This window comes from Blennius ocellaris, assembly GCF_963422515.1.
Source record: "Blennius ocellaris genome assembly, chromosome: 14".
In the NCBI taxonomy this organism is placed as follows: Eukaryota; Metazoa; Chordata; class Actinopteri; order Blenniiformes; family Blenniidae; genus Blennius; species Blennius ocellaris.
Genome location: NC_137663.1, coordinates 16,260,911 through 16,280,928, shown reverse-complemented (window position 1 = coordinate 16,280,928; position 20,018 = coordinate 16,260,911). Strand labels below are relative to the sequence as shown.

At 39.2% G+C, this 20,018-nt stretch overlaps 1 protein-coding gene across 3 annotated transcripts in view; it reads left to right on the top strand.

Annotated features, from left to right (window-relative positions):
* Positions 1-20,018, top strand: part of cadm1a (cell adhesion molecule 1a) — a gene marked incomplete at its 3' end in the record, with an annotated part of 423,559 nt that overhangs the window by 256,047 nt on the left and 147,494 nt on the right. The window lies entirely within an intron of this gene.

Sequence of the window (20,018 nt, the reverse complement as noted above, 5' to 3'; positions counted from 1 at the left end):
AAGAGTTTAGTGCAACAGCTTCAGATTATGTTGTTAAAGGTTGGCTCAGGAACTAGAATAGAAGTTCAATAGTTTGCCATCCACTGAAACACCAGTGATTGTATCTATTGTTGTAGTAGCAAGGACTTTCAAATATATTACTCCCTAAAGTGGTGAAATTACAGTATCCTGCTCACTGCCACTTTTTGTGAATGTTGTTTGCATTAATGTTCTTTTTCTTTATTTCTGCTTGTTCTTTATTTGTGTTTTTTTAAATATATATCAGCACCGCAGAGAGTGACACCAGAGCAGAATGTAATTAACTAGCATAAAGATAATCATGACAAAAATGAAATTTTTTCTGATGTCAAGGCATTTTATATTAGTAATCAATTACAATGATGTTAACGTTAAAAGTAGTGGCACATGCACTAATCCCCACTATTACGACTCGTGAAAGGCATTTTGTATTTTTTTTTTCAGTTTTAGTTTGTCCATTCATAAGCACTGCAGGTTACAAGACCGGCACTGAATGCGATTACACAGCGTCCCTGCACACGTCATAAAAATATAAAAGCAGCCCAGTGTCTTGAGTCCTGCTTGCTTTTGTGGAGGAACGAGGAACAGCAGCACAAAGAAAGATGTGGCACCAAATACGAGTGTTGCCCTCCATCACCAGTGGGACCTGGCTGTTAGATTGGCGTGCCACCCAGGCTCTGCCGAGTGCTCAGTCATCCGCCATCTCCAAATAGTGCAGCAGCGCCGCCTCTCTCTACAATCTGTTTTTGATGGATAAACACAATGTCATCATGTAAACACATCCCTCTCCTTCTTTGCATTTCAAAGCCTCCCAGCAATACATCTCCTCAGCCGGCTCATGTAAGAGGGGCTCTCTGCTCACCTTTGATTTGTGGCCATGTTGTTCTCTCCGGCCTGTCACCAGGAAGTGGTTGAAATGACTGATTGAACTTTGAAAGACTAATGCTCATGTCAGGCCGGCCAAATCAGGGCCACAGCAGAGAAAGTATTAAAGCTAACAGGGAACAGAGGAAAGTAAGCTTTGTATCTGCCAGATTCTTATTCTGCACATAAATGTCTGGCTGTATGCCATTTACTTTTTTTTTTAGCACTGTGGAATAATTTCATTCTGCAAACACTGGAGAAACTGCAACAGGAAAAAAAAAATATAGCAAATTTTGCTTGCACTCTTCTGCATCTTTTTTTCTGTGATTTAGTCTCAAATTACAATATGGGTTTGGTGCCAGCCAGGGCTTAGGAAGAGAATTCTTCTTTCTCAAGTGTTACCTTCAAATTACAATTTTTTTTCCCCCCTTGTCCATTAGGTAGCAAAATCTAAATGGAGATACAGGCCTTGCAATTTGAACATTAATAAGCCAGTTTTATAAATCCTGAGTGGTTTGCCTGGTGGATATCTTTGCCCACTCTCTTTTCTAGCATCAAATACCTACTTTACCCATTTCTCTTGTCATTTATCAGGCAGCACTATAGGCCTGTTTGGCTTAATAAGTCTGTTTGTCTTGGCACTCATAGGGTTTGCTCCCTCCCTCAGCAGTCATCCGCCGCAGAAGTGGGAAAGAATACCTCGGGGGTCGCAGCTTTAATTAGACCCCGCTATGGCAGACCTGTGTGAGGCAGTTTTGCTGGGTTTCTGCATTTGATTGCATTTGATTGCATGTTATGAGCTCCCTTCCTGCAGGTCCGCAAAAGCCTCTATGAGTATAAAATCCAAACTTTGTACATGTTATTTGGTTTAAATTGGATTTGGGTTTCATCACATTTCGGTTGTGTCACTTTTTAGGATCTGTCTCTTTGAAAGATGCTCCTTTGAAGGATTTGAGAGGCTCTAACCGAGGATTATCCATAGAATCATTAGGAGCTGCAGCAGTGGTGACCTGCATGCAGTGGATTTACACATGCCGAGGACCACAGACATTAGACCAGCTGTGTTTTGAAACTAACATCACTGAACACACAGTATCTGTCCTCCGGCAAATCCTTATGGAGGCAAATCATTATGTCCCTCTGGTGTCAGAGAAGGAACAAGGAAGAAGTTCCATCATCTTGCCTCAGTGTGTCACAATGATTTGTGTGCATTTTTTTTTTGGTCCTACATCATTCAGAATATAGACCAAACTTCTTAGTTTTGCTTTGCCTCTTTAAAAAAATATGCTTTGGTGAATCATCAACAGACTTTCCCCCGATCATTATTTTAAATGTTTTGCTTTCTCTGTTACCTCACCTTCAAAATGAAAGAAAAAGTGAACCTTCAAGTAAAAACCTGTCTGTAATTCTGCTGTTATTTATTCTGTAAATCTGCCTTTGGTGGGGTTTGATCAATAGTTTCCCTGAGAAACTACTGATGTGTGGATGTAACAGATCCAAGCCTATTTATGTTTACTAAGATCTGTATTGACTCTGGCCATGGGGTGGCTTCACTCCTCTCTTCCTTTTCTCTGACAGAAAGTGTTTCTCCGAGCATTCACACTTTCTTTTGCAAGCTATTATTTTACAGCTAAGGTAGTCTCTTCCTTGCTCTCTGAAGTGTACCTCCTTTCAGACGCACGGAACGTTGAGCTCGAGCCAGAATTTTTGCACAAGGCTGTAAATTTGACTTATTTTGCTTTGTCTGTGAACAAGACTGGAACTATAAAAAATGCATAATGCAAAGTGAGCACCTCTAAAACTAATCAATGAGCTCTTGCTTCAGATACAATAGATCAGCCTTTCAGATTGAATGAGGGAACAGCAGTTTGCTTGTTTTTTTTTGTTTTTGTTTTTTTCAGTGCAATGATAAACGTCAAACATTAGTTGTTGTGCAGTGGTCCGCACTCTCACCTCACTATAGGAATGGTTCAGATTTAAACTTAGTCCATATTGGGTTTTGTTGATTAGTATTTTTCCAGGTTGTCTGGTGTCCTGGCACAAGGAGGTCATACCCTACCATTCCCCACGAGAGTTGGAATTGGTTCCAGGTCCTTAAGACTTTATAATTGAAATAAACTAAAAGATGGATGGATCGCTGTGGGCAGTGAAATGCAAAGCGATTCACACTGTTCACACCGCCATTATCAAAACGGGTTTGCATATTCTTCTGTCTTCATATATAGATATCTCCATTTCTCCTCCCACAATCTAAAGACAAGGTTTAGCTCTGTGATCTGCCTGTTTGTGTGAGTAGCTGTCCATCTCTCTGTTTACGTGCAGTGTGCGCTGCCTTTAGCTTAGTGTTGGCTGATATACGCGCCAGCCACCCACACATTCAGTTTGAATGAAGCATATATATGTTTTATCAAATGTATTGATAGCTTATACCACTACATAATCAATAAAATTGCCCAATAACCACTATTACACCACCATATTTACTTTATGCATGTCATTGACAGGCACTATGTGCATACATCCAGCCATTAATTATATAGTATTTCATTCTACTTTTATATATCACTGTTTTATTTCTCACTTTCGAAGCCCATCTGCTCAGAGCTAATCTGCATTATTTTGTTTTACATGTGATAAACTGGATTCTGCTGATGTTTGCTCCGTTTTTTAAAACCACTTTTTAAAGAAAAACTCCAAAAGTGCATTTTTTTTTTTACTTCCACTTCAAGTCTTTCTTTGGGCCCCAATTTAAACTTTAAAGTTAAACTTTTCAGCTGAAAATTGCTCCTATTGCAACTCCCACAGCTGCTCAAACCACTGACTGTTGGATGGAGGTGTATGTGATCTCAACTGCTGCTCAGAGCACTGTACCACTGCTTGATTATGAAAGAAAGCTGAACATTTACTCAGTAGAAACTGCTCCAAAGGGGTATCACTTTGAGGTTAACAAGTTAATAACCATCACTTTAATTTATAATGATTTTTGGAGTGACATAAAATTGCTGTAACTGTAGCCTGAAACTTCTATTCATGTTTATGGCTTAGTTTAATGTCGATGATGCAGCCAAGTGACAATTTGAAGTTGTATCTCAAAAACAGAGGGTTATTCTGAGAGAATGCTGAGAGTGGTAGGAGTATTCAGAATATGTCCAGGGACTGAAAAGGTTTCGGTAGACCCTTCAACAATGATATATTCGCTGGTGTCTAATTTAGACAAAAGGTCACATCTACGGCATCACACCTGAGGGGGTTGGTTGCCCTTATCTATTTGGTGGTCCACATTGTTTTAAAGGCTGATAAGGCCAGTTTATTTTTACAGCACACTTGTTCTCCCATGTTGTTTAAGAATACATACACAGGAGATGGATGCCAATAAAGAACCGCCAGTAACAATGGTGCAGGGGACGAGCGGTAAAAAGGTGGAAGATATTTATGATACACGTTGGGTACATGCATATTGAAGCACCGCCAGTGTCTCACATCAAAATACACTGCGATGCTTGGCTGAATGTTACTCGGCTGAATACAAGAGCATCTTTTTTGTGCTTGCAGGTCAAATAGGGCAACTGACATTGGAAATGGGAGCTCCACTTCGACTGATTAGCAGCGGATAATTGTTTCTCGGTTAAGCAAGACAAAATATCATTTAGAAAACATGATTGAGCATGATCATTTTATACTTTTAACCAGCTAATTTTTTCTTCTCAAATTATGAGACAACATATTTCTCACATATTAGCAGGTACCTAAGGTGCCCTACATTTGATCCATCTACATCAGTAACTTAATGACTGAGTACATTCAAGATGGATGATACATTAGATAATGGGTTCATTGATAAAAAGTGGTTTGCTGCTGATTTCTGCTGCTCTCGCAACATTCTGTACTTGATAAACTGTACAAGTCAGTCATGAAATCTTTACATATTTCTCACTAATATCTTTGTTCATATTAAGTGACGGTGGATTTCTTTTTTGCTGGTGTGAAGTCTGTCAATCCTTCTCATTTAAACATTGCCTTCAGACCTGCCCTTTTTAAAGTTTGCAGGTTGTTCCATGAACATATAACATATGACTGGATACGGAATATGCTAACAGTTGTGTCCAAACTTGGTTTTGAATCCAGAATCCATACTTCACTGATACTCAAACTATCAACAACCCGATGCACAATGTATATTATGTATTTAGTCACTCTGTAGAAAAGGGCCACTGAAAAGCCAAAGATGTTTAATATGTCAAAGTTTAGCGCCTAATGAAACACAAAGCGATGGAGCAGAAAAGGGAAAACATGGCTGGACGAGTGGCAAAAACAGCAGCTAAAGAAAAGTCTAGCGACATAAACATGGTGCACCGCACGCTGTCATGATCAGTAGTCATGGAAACATGAGGCTCGCTGTGTGGCCCTGTATAGTAGTCATGGAAACATGACCCCTTCACATGTCATCGCATGAAAACATGATGCCGTTTTGTACTGTTCAGTAGTCATGGAATCATCACCCTCTGTATTTCATGTGTTAGTAGTCATGGTTACATGAAACAGCTTTTTTTGTGATCATGCTCAGTAGTCAGGGAGACATGACACTCTTATTCAGTAGTCTTGGATATGTTACGCTCCACATGTCATATTGGCCAGTCGCTACAAAAACATGACACTTCCCATGTCATAATGCATAGTCGTCATGGGGACATGACACTCCTTTTGTTATCATGCCCAGTAGTCATGGAAACCTAGTGTTCCTTTTGTTGTCATGCTCATGAGTTATGGAAACATGACACTCACCCAGTCACTATAGGCCAGACAAGAAAAAGTAGGTTTGAATTCAGACCAAAGACGATGTGAAATATTTATTTTATGAAGGGTGTAAATGCCAGTCAGTCCACTGAAGCACTCTGGTTGATTTGATATTATTAGAAAAGTCAAGTTGAAGAGAGTCAGTTTGGATCTAACTCACTGTTATGAATGTGTGTCACTATATATGAATTAAGGTTAACTGATCAAATCTGGTAAAGTATGGGTCTTTACCTGTTTATGCATTTAAGTAATTATACCTCCACCATAGAGGACAGGAGTGCTTTATTATTGTAACTTGAATTGCTTGTGTTTCTTTCTGTAGGACCAACTATGGAAGCTTGCCAAATTCATACATAACACAATACATTAAATTAGATTTTTTTTTTCTTTTTACATGGAAATGCTTTTTATCAAGCTTTAATTGTATTTGTTGAAATGCATTCATATTAAAACACGTGTAAAATGTCATGATAATTGTTGTTTTTAGCTGTAGCAGCATAGCATTTTAGTTATATATATCTCCTAGAGTGAAGGGCTAAAACATGGATGGATTGTTCAGTTTATATGAACAATACCAATGCTATTTTCTATCTGCGTCATTCATAATTCTGAGTTTTATTTTCCTTTACTCTGGGAGAATCCAAATCACTTGTTTGAGAGCCATCCCTGAAATGAAAATATCCTTGTGCTGTAATAAGTGGCCTTTATCTCAAAGTATATATGTGCTCCCAAAGATGTTATGGATGAGATCTGAAGCCCAGCTCCCATGCATGTCACCTTTTGACAAGCACAGAGCACCTGAATTATCATAATTGGCCGGATTGGACTGTCTGTCACTTAAAGTCTGGGTCCTTTACCGGCCAATTTACTCAATTGTCAAACGGGTCATCTGAAATTGTTTTCTGCTGCCATTAAAACTAAAATTATTTCCCCCCTGTGTCTCCTCCCAAGTGCTGGAATGACCATCATGGCTGAGGTAGATTACAGGTTTCAGGGGAGAAAAAAAAAATGCTGCCACAAGTCTAGCTTCTTCCATCTAAGTGTCTCCACCGCTGGCACGTGTTGGCTTGTGGGACAGAGCGTTGTTACTGCATTTCAAGCAGTGGGAGACGTCCGTGGTGGAGGGGAAGACGCTGAGATCGCTGGCAGCTCTCCGATGGGGGGAGCGTTGGACACGATCGACTCTCACAAACGAGTCCCTTCAGTGTGGTAGAGCTGAGGACGAACGGGTTGTTTAGATCTCACGTTTACATTAGCCCGAGCTGTTGACACGAGCTGGTTGGGAACAGATGGGATAATGGAAAGAAGTAGAGAAAACACACATTCACCAGGCAGTTGGTTATTATACTGTCATCCTTCATGGCCCAGGTCAGAGAGGGAGAGGATCAGTAAACATAAACACAAGCCTCGATTCAGATGATTGTGATGTTTGTTCTGGAGGTGGAATACTGTCATGTTACTTTAATAACAGAGATATAAATAAGTATCTAAATCAACAAAAAACTGGCTGTATGAATGAAATATGTCCTTTTTTAATTAAATCTAGTAATTTTTTTTAGAATATCAATGTCTATTTGTGATCGACCTTATTGTGCTGACAGAGATGCGAAGTAAGTTTACCCAAAGTTAAGGTGAAACTTAAAAAAAAAAAAAAAATATGGAAAGTGAGACAAGGAGTCACCTGCCGTGTGATGATGAATGACCTCTGGACCAATGGTGCTAAACCAATGTCTCCCGGGCAAAAACTGCCATGCAAGATGACTTTGTCAAGTGTAAAACTAGAATTTGTCTGTAAAAAAGCCTGTTTTTGCTAATTAATCTACTCCGGATTGTTTCAGTAAAATCGGTGGACATAGTTTGACTTGAGCTTAGAGATAGTTTAGTGATAGTGTAGTGAAAGCCGCCATGAGGCTTGTGAAGTATCATCACCTCATAATATACAAAAAACATTGATGAAAGCTGCAAATAGTAGTTGGTTTAATGACATTTCATCCAAAACTTTTTTTTTTTTACCATGAACAAATTAAAAATTAAATAGAATGCTGACATTGTACTTATTTTTCTTTGTTTTCTGTGTGTAAATATGCAAAACTAAATGCGTTTATTTTCATAAAATAAATCAGGAAAACATTCGGAGTGTACAAAATATGTGTATTTCAATGTTTTTATGCCGTTCATATGTGGTAATGTCTTTCTATGAAGCTATAAAGATGATTTAATGGCAAGTCATTCATTTGACTGAAGTCTGTTTGAACATGGATGCATCTGCAGACAAATAACACCACAGCACCAAGGGGGACACAAAAAAATCACCTCCATATATTGACAAGCAAAATTTATAAATGAAAAAAAAGTCTGTTGTGGCATGTCTTGATTTGTCTTTTTTGGATGTATTCATTTATATCCTCCATCTAACCAGGAGAGACCCACATATACTTAAAACCGTCTTTGCAGTTGATACATTGCCAAAATACACAAGGGCAATTATAAAATGCAGTAAAACACATTTAAAATGCAAAAAAACACAAGTAATACAAGTATGTTTCGATTGGAATCAAATGAGCTAATCACAATTATATTGTGTTATGAAACACAGTTGAACAACAGTAAAATCAGTCCTTAGATTTATTTTAATTTTATCTTCATTCTCCAATATTATATGCGCTTGTAATTCTTGAAACAAACTTCATGAAACATCATTGTACATGCAATATTGTCGAAAACCATTGATATTCCAGTTACAGAGAAATGCTTCTATCTGTGAAAAATATCCTTCAAATATCCTTCATTTTGTCTGATGTTTTACACGAAAGCAAAGAGAAAAGATAAATAAATCCAAAATACCAATAAAAGCTCCACATCTTAGACATTGGCAGATTGTCAAAGCTATGTTTTGCTCCAGTTACAAAAGATGAATATTTAATTTTAATAGAAATATTATGGGATCCTCTGGTGTAAAGGCCTATTTTTTTAATTATTCATAATAAATCAATAATTGAAATATATCTAAAATATTGCCCTCATGATGTCCTCATGCTATTATACTTAATTGTATGACATTTCATTGTAAGAATAGCCAGAATAAACTCAATGTACTTAAAAACCACCCTTTTTCCTGACGTGGATGCAGAAAATCTGATCATTTCTGTACAGTAATCAGATTTGTTACACACATTGTTGCTTGTGCAATCATTCTGTTTTTCATCTGCCTAACCTTTCAGGAATTGCACACTCACAAAGGCTCATTAAATGTATGTCGATCATCGTTACAAATCATTTGGATAAGTTGTATGCACATTTTCTTTTCTTTTTTTTCTTTTCACACTTTCAAATGGACACAAATACAAAAAAAGTCAAACCTCTTGAGTTTCCCCGTCAGTGTTTTGTTTACCGTGAGCGGCTCCTCAAGCTCCTCTGAGAGATGTTCAAGGACACTCTAGAGGACTGGTGATACTGTATGTGTTTTTGGCGATCCCAAGGACAAAATAATTGTCGTTTTGTGTGGGAAAAGGAAAAAAAAAATTGTTTTAAAAAGCTTGCCAAAAATGCGTGTCAGATTGTGGCAGTAAAGTTATTTTTTGTTACATAAATATGGATGCATAATTGCTTTGCGTATATTGTATCATTGCCTCTCAAACAAATAAGAGAGATCCTGTTCTATGTTTCCTAAAACTACTAAACAGAAAAATCAAAAGACAAATGGAGTGCATTCCCATCTCGGCTGAAATCTCAACCAGCATTATTTGCTGGTGCTTTCAGAGTGTCGCTGCCTTGCCTGTGTCTGCAAACAGAATCCTCCCCAAACGGCCATGGCTGTCATTTCATGCTTTGCCAGTTGAATGGGAGTGATTGGTACAATGTGTTTGCACACCAAACCCGCCGCATTTTCCAAAGCTGCCAAACAAATTGAAGTGGGGATGTAGCAAATGTATCCATCAGAACGGCCCACAATTTTAGCCTCAAACCATGGCTGATTGATAGCTTTGATAGCTGGAGAAGCGGGATTGTGTTTTCTTTTTTTTTTCTTTTGTCCCTTCTTATGTTTATGTGAACATTTCCTTCCCAAAATAAATGGGTGGGCAATGGACACTGAAACAGATTTATAAAAAAAAAAAAAAAAGGGTTGGTGGAAATGTGAAATGACAATTGTAATACTTGCTTCTTATCACCACACCTTTGAGACCGGGAAACAGATGTGACAGGTTTGGGATTGAGACCCATAGGATGCCTCTGGATCTGCGTTGGAGGAGTCCCTGTGCACGTTTAACCTTGGGGATAATTCGGCGCTATCGTGTGATCAGCTCGCCGGGGTACAGGGACTCGGAAGATGAAATTGATTGATGATTGTCAAACTGAAGCCACAAAAGCTTGCTTGGTTCAAAGCAGCTTTATGATGCTCACCTATATCTCTGCTCTGAAAAACCGTCTCGGCGGCTGTTTTATGCATGTTTGCAGTGACTAAAAGCAGCATTCATGCAGGAGTTTTATTTTGATATATGGGTAAATGATTTTGGATTTGTTGGTGGTCAGATTCTAAGAGTATGAGCTCTCCGGCACTACAACTTGGACAGCAATCAATCAGAGCTATTGATTCTGGAGCGTTTCCAGCTGTCATGTTGGATTAATATGGATTAGTCACACTGTGCATCTGAACACTGTAGTTAGTCAGGCAGCTGGTTCAGTATGCTGAATTAAAAAAGGCTTTAATAAGCATTTTGTGCTTCCAACATTGGTGTATTGGAATTGCTTTGATGTGTTTATCCGGCTTTGCAGTCCTGAATTAGTACTCGCAATGCCTTGACACACATGACAGTATAATTAATCAATCAGAGATAAATCACTCAACATGTTGTGTGCTTGCTCCTCCAGCTGGTTTGAAAGAAGACATGTGTGTGTTATTTTGTAATACCTTCATGATTTTAAATGTGTAGGATTGATATTGACTGGCATGTGTTATTGGACTTGTGTAAAGACTGAAAAACATATTCAGGGTGGTGATGTGTGAATAGGTTGCTAAAAAACATCTGTTGTATATCTCAGCCGGTTCACTGTAGCATTACTGTAGCTCGTGTTCACTGTGGTGCTGCAGATAGATTTTTCAAACCTTATCCAAAGCTTTTAATGGAACTGTTTCTGCCCTTCATCATGTCTTTCAGGGTTTCCATACAGTTGGTAATGAATATCAATTTGAAGCATGTCAGCTTGTGCAGTTAAAGCCTGATGAATTGTAGCATTAAGTAAAAAGCAAGCCAGAGAGCCGATATATCACCCTGTGTTATCCATCTAACTGTTTAGAAACAAAATGCAGTTTCCTCCGTGTGTATGTGTGTTTATTGGTCATTCAACTTATTCGAAACTGACGCGTCAACCACAGTGTTTTCTGATTCCCTGGTTGTAGTGACCACTAATGGTCACCTTTACTGTTGAGCCTAAATACCTAACCCTGTGAGAATATTTCAGAATTGTTGTCAATGGCATGAAACCGTTTGCATTGTGCACCCATTTTAGATTAGTGATCTGTTAAAAACAAATTAAATGTCCAACACCCTACTGTCGCCAAGCAACTCTAATTTATTTATAACTGACATTTCCCTGCGCATGATCCTTCATTTTACAACCAGCTTCATCCGAATGGTCTTAAAAAAAAAAAAAGACAATAGTGCAGTATGATAGCGGTGCACTGCCATGATCTTAAACATGGCAGCTCATCTTTCAGCGTCGAAATGGTAATTCGTCCAGACACCGACAACGCTCACACGTGTCATATTTGTCACGGGATATCTTCTTTAGGGCAGATGATAACTGACCCATACATGTGCACCCAAGAAGGGAAAGAATGTCAGTAAATCTATGCAAAATAAATCCACAGGACATGGAAAACATCATATGCCAATGTATTGTAATATCAAACTTGGTCAGTGTATTCCGAGGCATTAATCCAGTTTGGAACTTCAGTTTGCAAACTGTCCGACTTGTAATTATTTACATGGCAATCAGACGTTGCCAGAGAGTCAATAATGTGAATATTGTTTAGGCTGCATAGTTTGTATTAGTGTAGCATCTTTTATGTGGAATTTCTCATCATATATTATGTATGGGATCGTCTCTTTGTGTGTGTGTGTGTGTGTGTGTGTGTGTGTGTGTGTGTGTGTGTGTGTGTGTGTGTGTGTGTGTGTGTGTGTGTGTGTGTGTGTGTGTGTGTGTGTGTGTGTGTGTGTGTGTGTGTGTGTGTGTGTGCGTGCGCGTGTGTGTGTGTGTGTGCGTGCGTGCGTGCGTGCGCGCGCGTGCGTGCATGCGTGCGTGTAAAGCTTCCCGAGATAAAGGTGATGTGTAAAAGCGCTGTTTGGACTTGGATAAGTTAGGACACATGGGCAGCCGGCTCCAGCTGGTTCTCACCACCCTGAAGCATACTGTCAGTTCACATTTGCGCCTTGAGGTTGATCTTGATGTTGGGGTAGCATCATTTTGACTATCTCGCGATTTGAAGTACGACAGAGTAGTAAGCTATAAACCTTCAGGACATTCCCAGGGCAAGATTCCTGGGCTTATTTAGCTTAACTTGTGACTGCTGCAATCCCACAAGGAAATACCTTTTATTTTTGCTGCATGAAAGAATACAGACACGGCCTGTGATATTGAAACTTCTCTTCCTACTGTGTGTGAGAGTAGACTTTTTTTTTTTTTGGTAAAACACAAAATCCAAAACATGGAATGTTATAATCTCTAAGATTTTGAATGAATACTTTTTACCATAGATGAAATAAAGTTAAACCTCCCTGGTTTGCTGCTAAAGGTTTACAGTCATGTTAAAAAAAAAACAGAACAGAAGGGTGAATAAGCAATGCTCCTTGTGTTTGGTTTGTTTGTGGGTTTTTTTTCTTGCCCAACATGAATTACCCTCAACCGACTTTCTCTTGAGTTTTTAATCCCTCATTGGAGCACTGGAGGGGAGCAAAAAGTACATCAAAGGATACTCAAGTGCTTTTTAAAAACCAGCTCAAGATTTAATGCAGATCCACTTTACATTCTGGCGTAATGCCGCAAAACGCAATGCATCAGAGACATCCCAAAATAATCTTTGTGGGGCTGACCTTTACTGTAATAAATGATCTACACCTCTGTGTTTGATTAGATTGTGTGCTGGTAGGAGAGACTCATAAAAATGTACCTTAATGTTGCTGTGGGAAATGCAGTTTGTATATGATTTTCAGTAGCCGCAAGCAAAATATGCTAAGACAATAGTTTTTACTTTATGTGTCTTTTAAAAATGCTGATAGTGTGCACACTGTGCGGTCATTTAAATCCCAAGCATCTGTTGCTGTCATCCCCGACGCATTGCCTTCAAAGAAATGCTGTGGACCCTGTTGCTGTTGTTTGGTTTGCCAAAGCAGAAGCTCATTGTATCATGATGGTTTTCCTTAGCATGTCCAAATTAAATTTTTCAACCTTGGAGCAAACAAAGCCTCAGTGCTGCTATCTATGGGAGGTACCCTCAACGTGGGCTCCCTTAACCTGAATTGTCTGACCACCAATCCCTGTCCTGTAGCTTGTTATCACAGAGACCCACAACAGAAACATGCCTTCAGACATGCCTGGGCTTTTATGTTCAATAAGCTCTCTTAAATGCATGTGCTGCCCTTTCACATTTCTATGAGGGGAAAAAAAACTCTTCAGAAGATCATTAGATTCTCCAATATACACTGCTTTTGAAAGGAGAATCTGAATACAATTCACTCATATCAAAAGCCCTCTAATTATGGTGGACTCAGAAATCCCACACAAGTCCTCTCTAATTACAGTCACTTCTTTTTTTTTTCCTTAAACAAAAGAAACAGGAGTCATATGGTTTTTATCACTTCCTGCAATCTTAATGCCTTTGTAAGTACAGCTTTAAATCCAAAGCTGTTGGATATTGACTTTGCTTGTAATCTGTTCACTAATGAAACTGATTCCTCTTTCAGCACATCCATCCTATATATCCAGGTGTATGTGTGCCCCAAACATATGCCTCCCAGCATACACAATCTACCAAAACCCTTCAGGCTGCCTTGATGCAACTGCCTCCTGGCCGAGAAGATGTATGACGCTCTCCGAAATGGCTTTAAATGGTAAATTGAATTAGAGTAGGATGCAGAATATGCCAGAATGGCAGGTGTACAGCATTCTCTGTGTGGACAGCCTCGATTGGCAGCATCTGTGACAGCCAGTGTTGCTCATTCTGGCTGCTTCTCCTCACCGAGTGTCTACAGTCAACATGTCTATGGTTATGAGTCCAGCATGACCCAAAAAATTAAAAAAAATAAAAAATACTGGACCGCAGGACGAGCTGTGCCAGACACACACTTACAGTCCTAATTGACTTTTCAAAAAGCTGTGTTAAATACCAGCCCAACATAATCACTTCAACTACAGTCAACAAGTTAGCAGAAGTCCATTAATTCCACATAAAGGGGAAACATCAGGAAACTCAGCCCTGTCGGCGTGGAGCTGGCCACAACTTTGATGGGACATTTTCAGTAGTTTTAAACTGCAAATTAAAAATGGACCATTGACTGCACTCACTCAAGCCTTATTAGACTCCAGCAACACTCATTTGAAAGTGTACTAATCATACAAGTCTTGCATTTATGATTAGCCTGTAAATTATTGCCCACATAACTGGCGTTTTTAGTGACAGTTTTTAGTGTGCTGGCACTTTCAAAACAATCATCCAATCAGAGATTTGTTGGCTGGGCTACGGATGGCGATGCTCTCCTTCTGTGCAAGAGCTACAGAAACGGTTCGATCAGTGAGAAAATAATGAAAACAAATCTGTCAAACCAAACAGATTAAAAGTGCGGATGACCTTGACACGACCAAGTAGTCGTGAATGAATTTACAAAATATGAATAGAGTGAAAACGCTTTATTCTGACTATTCAGATTGAAATCTATGAAAGGTTAACCTGAATGCAAACATCAGTTTGTGAGGCAAGCACACTCATGTCCTTTAATCTCACTTTTCCAATTTGTCCCAACCTGAAAAAGCAGTTTAAATTGCTCTTTGAATGTATTAAAGGTCACACCTGTTAATTAATAATGAATCCATGCACAGTGGTTCAGTGGTAAGCACTACTGACTCTAAAAGAGAAGACCTTAGATCCACTCTATGACTGAGCCGTTTTTTTTTTGTATTTTTTTTAAATCAAATCAAATCAAATCAAACTTTATTTCTATAGCCCTTTATAATCACCCGGTGACATCCAAAGTGATTTACAACAAAGCTAAAACAATACATTAAGAAGTAAATACGAGAATAAATACATAAAAACAACAAAAAAATAAAACACAGGTGCTGTCTGTGGGAGGTGCGGCGGTGCTGCTGGTTTGGTGAAGCCATCCATAAATTCATAAAAACAGAGCATACAGAATCAAATAAAATACACTGCCTTAGACAGAGTTAAAAGCCAACTTAAAAAGGTGAGTTTTCAGCTTTGATTTAAAAAGGCCGAGATCAGTGATGGTGCGAATGTCGGGGGGCAGTTTGTTCCACAGTCTCGGAGCAGCAACAGCAAAAGAGCGATCGCCCCACTGTTTGTATCTCAACCTTGCAATGTCTAAAAGAAGCTGACCTGAAGAACGCAGGGCCCTGCCGTGGTCACGTATAGTTAAAATATCAGGCAAGTAAGAGGGACCCTGGCCATTGATGGCATTAAAAACAAACAACAGAAGTTTAATTTTTTTTTTTTTTTTTTTTTTAAGAATCTTGCAAGTCTACCTTGGTTAGAGGGTATAAAAGACAAATAAATACATGATACATTGGATTAACTTCTATAGCCACTACTTCAGTTGTCTGGAAGCTTTTATCACAATTAGTCACAGTCACACCAATGTGTTCTTTATCTAACTAATGGTTTAGTGCCTTGCCCAAAGACACTTCAACACTTGGACATACCTTGGCTGGATATAATCCAAATATTTTAACTTCTGAACCAAATCTACAAAATATCACTGACAAACATGACCAATGCAAACATATTGTAAAAGATTTTGACACGCTCCTCAGTACATTGTGCATCGAGACTAATTTGTCAAAGCGTATGTCATCGCGAACATCAGTTCAAACAATGCTATCCGGGCTGACACCATTACTATTTGCACATGTTTCTATCTTGGGTGGCAAAATAAAGTGAGAAACAATGTGTGAAGGGAAGACAGATGTCTGTGACAAAGAGTGAGTCAATTGTAGGAACTGTTAAAGAAATAATGTTCTTCAAATATTGTTTATTTGTTCCATTTTATTGCCTCAGACTGAACATTGAGAGTTGTTGTAAATCGTAAAAACTGAGGTTATTGGCCTGTGTTATCACACTTGGCTGTCACTTCCAACTTAAGCTATATGATGTATTTCAGAGCCATAGAAGGTCCAGCTTTATGGTCTAGGGTCACAGTATGGGCTTTAAACCGAGGATAATGATGATTTGGTTATAAGATTATATCGTCTCATCCTCACTCTCCTGTTGATGTTACGGTTTCAGGCAGTTGGAGGAAATCCTACCTAACATAAAATCCTGCATTTTACACCATGGTGTAGCTGTGTGACTGTGCAAAACAGTGGAAAAACTTCACATGTTCGGCATGCCGACTCAAGAGGATTTCATATAAAATGTATAAAAATATGCCTACATTATTGAAGGACAATACGATAGATCATCTGAATCCACAATGAAGAAATTAAAAGACACTGGACACCACAGACACCTACAGTGATTCCCAATGTGAACAGAAATCTTGTATGAAGACCTTTGCAAATATATGATAGATTATTTGAATTCACTGTTTGAGCTTTTTTTTTCTTCTGTTGTACATGATCCTTTCGTTCTACAATGTGATTCCATCCTTCTGTTTGCAGTCCTTGTAATTATTATTCAATATCTGGAGTTGGAAAACATCATCACACATTTGTTCAACACTCCAAAATAAACTACAAAAACCTGCCAAATTGTCTATATTTAAATATTTGGATATAAAATGTTTTTTTTTGCTATTCTTAACAACCCAAGACAAATTGGATCCATGTAGCGTCATGGGAAGTCTGGGTCAAGTATGAAGCATATCCTGATAAGTCACACTTGCTCTTCCCTCTCTTGATGTGCTGCAGTGTGTTGCACCATAGATCCCCAGCTCATTTATCACATCATTGTTGTCCAACTATATGCTCACCATATTGTATGGACTAGGCTGTATATGCTTGGGGAGTTCTCTGCCAATCTGCTTTGGAGAGTTGTATACCAGTTTAGCAAAGGAGGCAAGCATGTGCTGACATTTGACTTGCAATATGGTGCTGGTAATCCGTGCTTATTCATTTTTTTCTGACGTCCCTGTTATTTTTGCTCTGGAAATACCTAGTACGGATTTGATTTCCGGATGTAATGTGAAAGTTATTCTGCTGTTGCGACCCCTAATGGGAACAGCCAAAAGAAGAGGACGACAACTTTGGGGCACCTCGTCTGGCTGAAAGTGAAAGTTGAAAGTGGTTTGGATTATTTAAGTATGGGTTCAATGTGAGTTTTTTTTTTTTTTTTTTTTCATTTTTTACTTCATGCCAGGAGGTGCCACACGGCAAAATGTCAATGAGCTAATTAGCCTCAGTCAAATCGGGATACAGATACCATCCCTCTTCAAAGGGCCATTGGGTTCTGAAGATCCACACTATTTGACTTTTTAGGTCATCCTATCAGTTAGGTTTGAAGGGATATCACAGAAACTACCATCCTGGATTTTAGAGCACCTTCTTGAGTACCTTTACTGTCCTTATTCAAGAAATGTGCCATTGGCAGATGAGACATGCTTTATTTGGTCCTGCCCTCTGTATTACCGCCACTGTGGAGGGTGTGAGGTGTCTTATGATCAAACGCTTTAATTAGCTTGTGCAAGTAATACTTCTTCAGCACCCCATTGCCACCGGTATAACTGCTCAGCTGTAGATGACTCACTGTGTCATTTCGGACGACCAGCCGATGCCATATCAGCTAACCTTTTCTCCATAATCACCGCTTTGTAGCTGAATGTCATAAGCATAATTTGAACAATGGGGAGGCCTCTTAGAGCAAAAGCTGACAACTGAAGATTCAATTTTGGAGCAGATGCAACTATCCCTTCTCAAAATACAGTGTTTCTGGAGCAATTAGGCATCGGGTTGAGCCATGAGATGAATGGTTTGTGGATCAGCGGTGGATTTACTGACTTTAGATCTGGATTTGTTGTGCCAGCTGCCAGATCGATCATTCCTGGACATGGCAAATCCACATTTTGGCAGTAGGTTTTAGATAAGGGTGAAGCAGGCATGCACTGCAGCTTAGTTCTGTCAGTCAAATGCAAACATGTCATTAAGCATGCTCTTTCTTTTTTACATTTCACTAATGTACTAATTGTTTTCTCACATTAAAGTAAAGAGAAGCATTTTACATTATATATATATATATATATACACACACACACACACACACAGGTGTGGAGCTTTTTGCATGGATGCAGATCACTTCTTGCAGTGAAGGAGCAAATGGAAAAGAATATACCCAAATCACTTTATAATTTATTTACACTGTAAAAGCAACCCACATTTCCAAGAGTTTTGGAAACCACGTGCAGATTTTCTCCCTTCTGAGCACCAACCAGGGCTGCTTTGTATTGTGAACGCACCACATGCTTATGCTTGTTCAGCAGTTCTTTTATTTACCAGCGAACTCTCCGAATGAAACTTCGATACAAAAAACCCCCAAAACAAAACATGTTTACCTTCTAATTAATGTATTCCCAAGCCATGTTTGAGTGTATTACTCTCTGAAAATTGCATAAAGATATCAATTGTTAGATCGATTGCAACCCAGGGCAGGTCAAGATTTTTACTTCAGCTGAACTTTGATAAGCTGTGTTTTTTTTTTTGTTTGTTTGTTTTTTTTTGGGGGGTTGTGTTTTGTTTTCTTTTTTTTGTTTCCTTTGGTGTTGCTTTGCAGTGCTGCCTCCTCCTGCAGTCTAGGGAATTGCTGCCACCTTCAAGTGCAACAAATCCTCAGACGTAAGTGTGCTAAGCCCCGTGTGCTTTGCTGCGGGTGGAAATGAAGACAGGCTACCCCTATGAAGACTGATGGCTCTTTCAAGAGTCAACTGTCCTATTTTAAGCAGGCGACACTCACCACAATGTGCTGTCTGTCTCTGCCTTTTCCTCCCTCTGTTTCCTTTTGTTCTTCTTTTTTCTTCCCCTCTATCTCCATCTCTGGTGGGGTGAGGAGGGACCTTTGAGATTGGGGCAAAGTAAAAGTAGCAGGAAGCGAGCGGAGCCTCAAAGTCTGGGTGCAGATTATGTGTAGTCCCCCTCAAACATCTTCAAGGATGGAAATGTTATTGATGCATGTTAAGTCCTCTTGGGGTTTCACTCAAAAGACATTTGGGGCCTTTCATCCCTGACATGAAGGTGGAGGGAAACATTATTGAGGCTCCACAACATGACAGAAGTTTCTCCTTTCACTGTGGGGCTTGAAAGGGAAGAGTCTTCTTTCTCCACCCTTTGAGAGCGAAGTCTCATAATTGGCTGAAATGGCCACTCTTTTCTTCATGCCTGCTTCTTGAGGTAATTGGTATTTATGAAGTATTTATGGTTCGTCTTTTCTGGGGAGCGCTCCACACAGAGCAGCAGAAATATTTATATGATATGTAGGATATCTTGTCCAAAAGAAGAACGTCCACTTTGGTTTTGCATATTTGACATATTCATGTACTCAGGAGAGTCACCCAGTGTTGCACTCATATTATCACCTGAGGTGGACCATGGGACTGTTGTTGCTTCATGATTTCTACTCTCATTGTGATGGTGATACAGATGATGTAAAAAGTGTTTTTGCTGACAAAAAACAAACCGCAATAAAAAATGCCAATCAGTCCAATCAGGAGTCAAATGCGCAAAGCATGGGAGCTGTGTATACGTTCGTGTGTGTGCTGTATGTGTAGTTCTGAAAATGACCATATTTTTAAGCTGGATGTTCAGCCAGTCTCCCCTTTTGTTCCACACGCCCCTCGTGGATTGTGCTGTCTGACTATCTAGTACCATCAGCAGAATGACATTTCCTTAGGTTGGACAGAGATGTTTTAACCTTTTCCATAAAATTCAAATCCACGTTGTTGTTGTTCTCTCTCTCTCTCTCTCTCTCTCTCTCTCTCTCTCTCTCTCTCTCTCTCTCTCTCTCTCTCTCTCTCTGTCTCTGTCTCTGTCTCTGTCTCTGTCTCTGTCTCTCTCTCTCTCTCTCTCGTGCTCTGGCCCTATTTTAAACAAAATGGATAGATAGATAGAGACAGACCATAAATGGT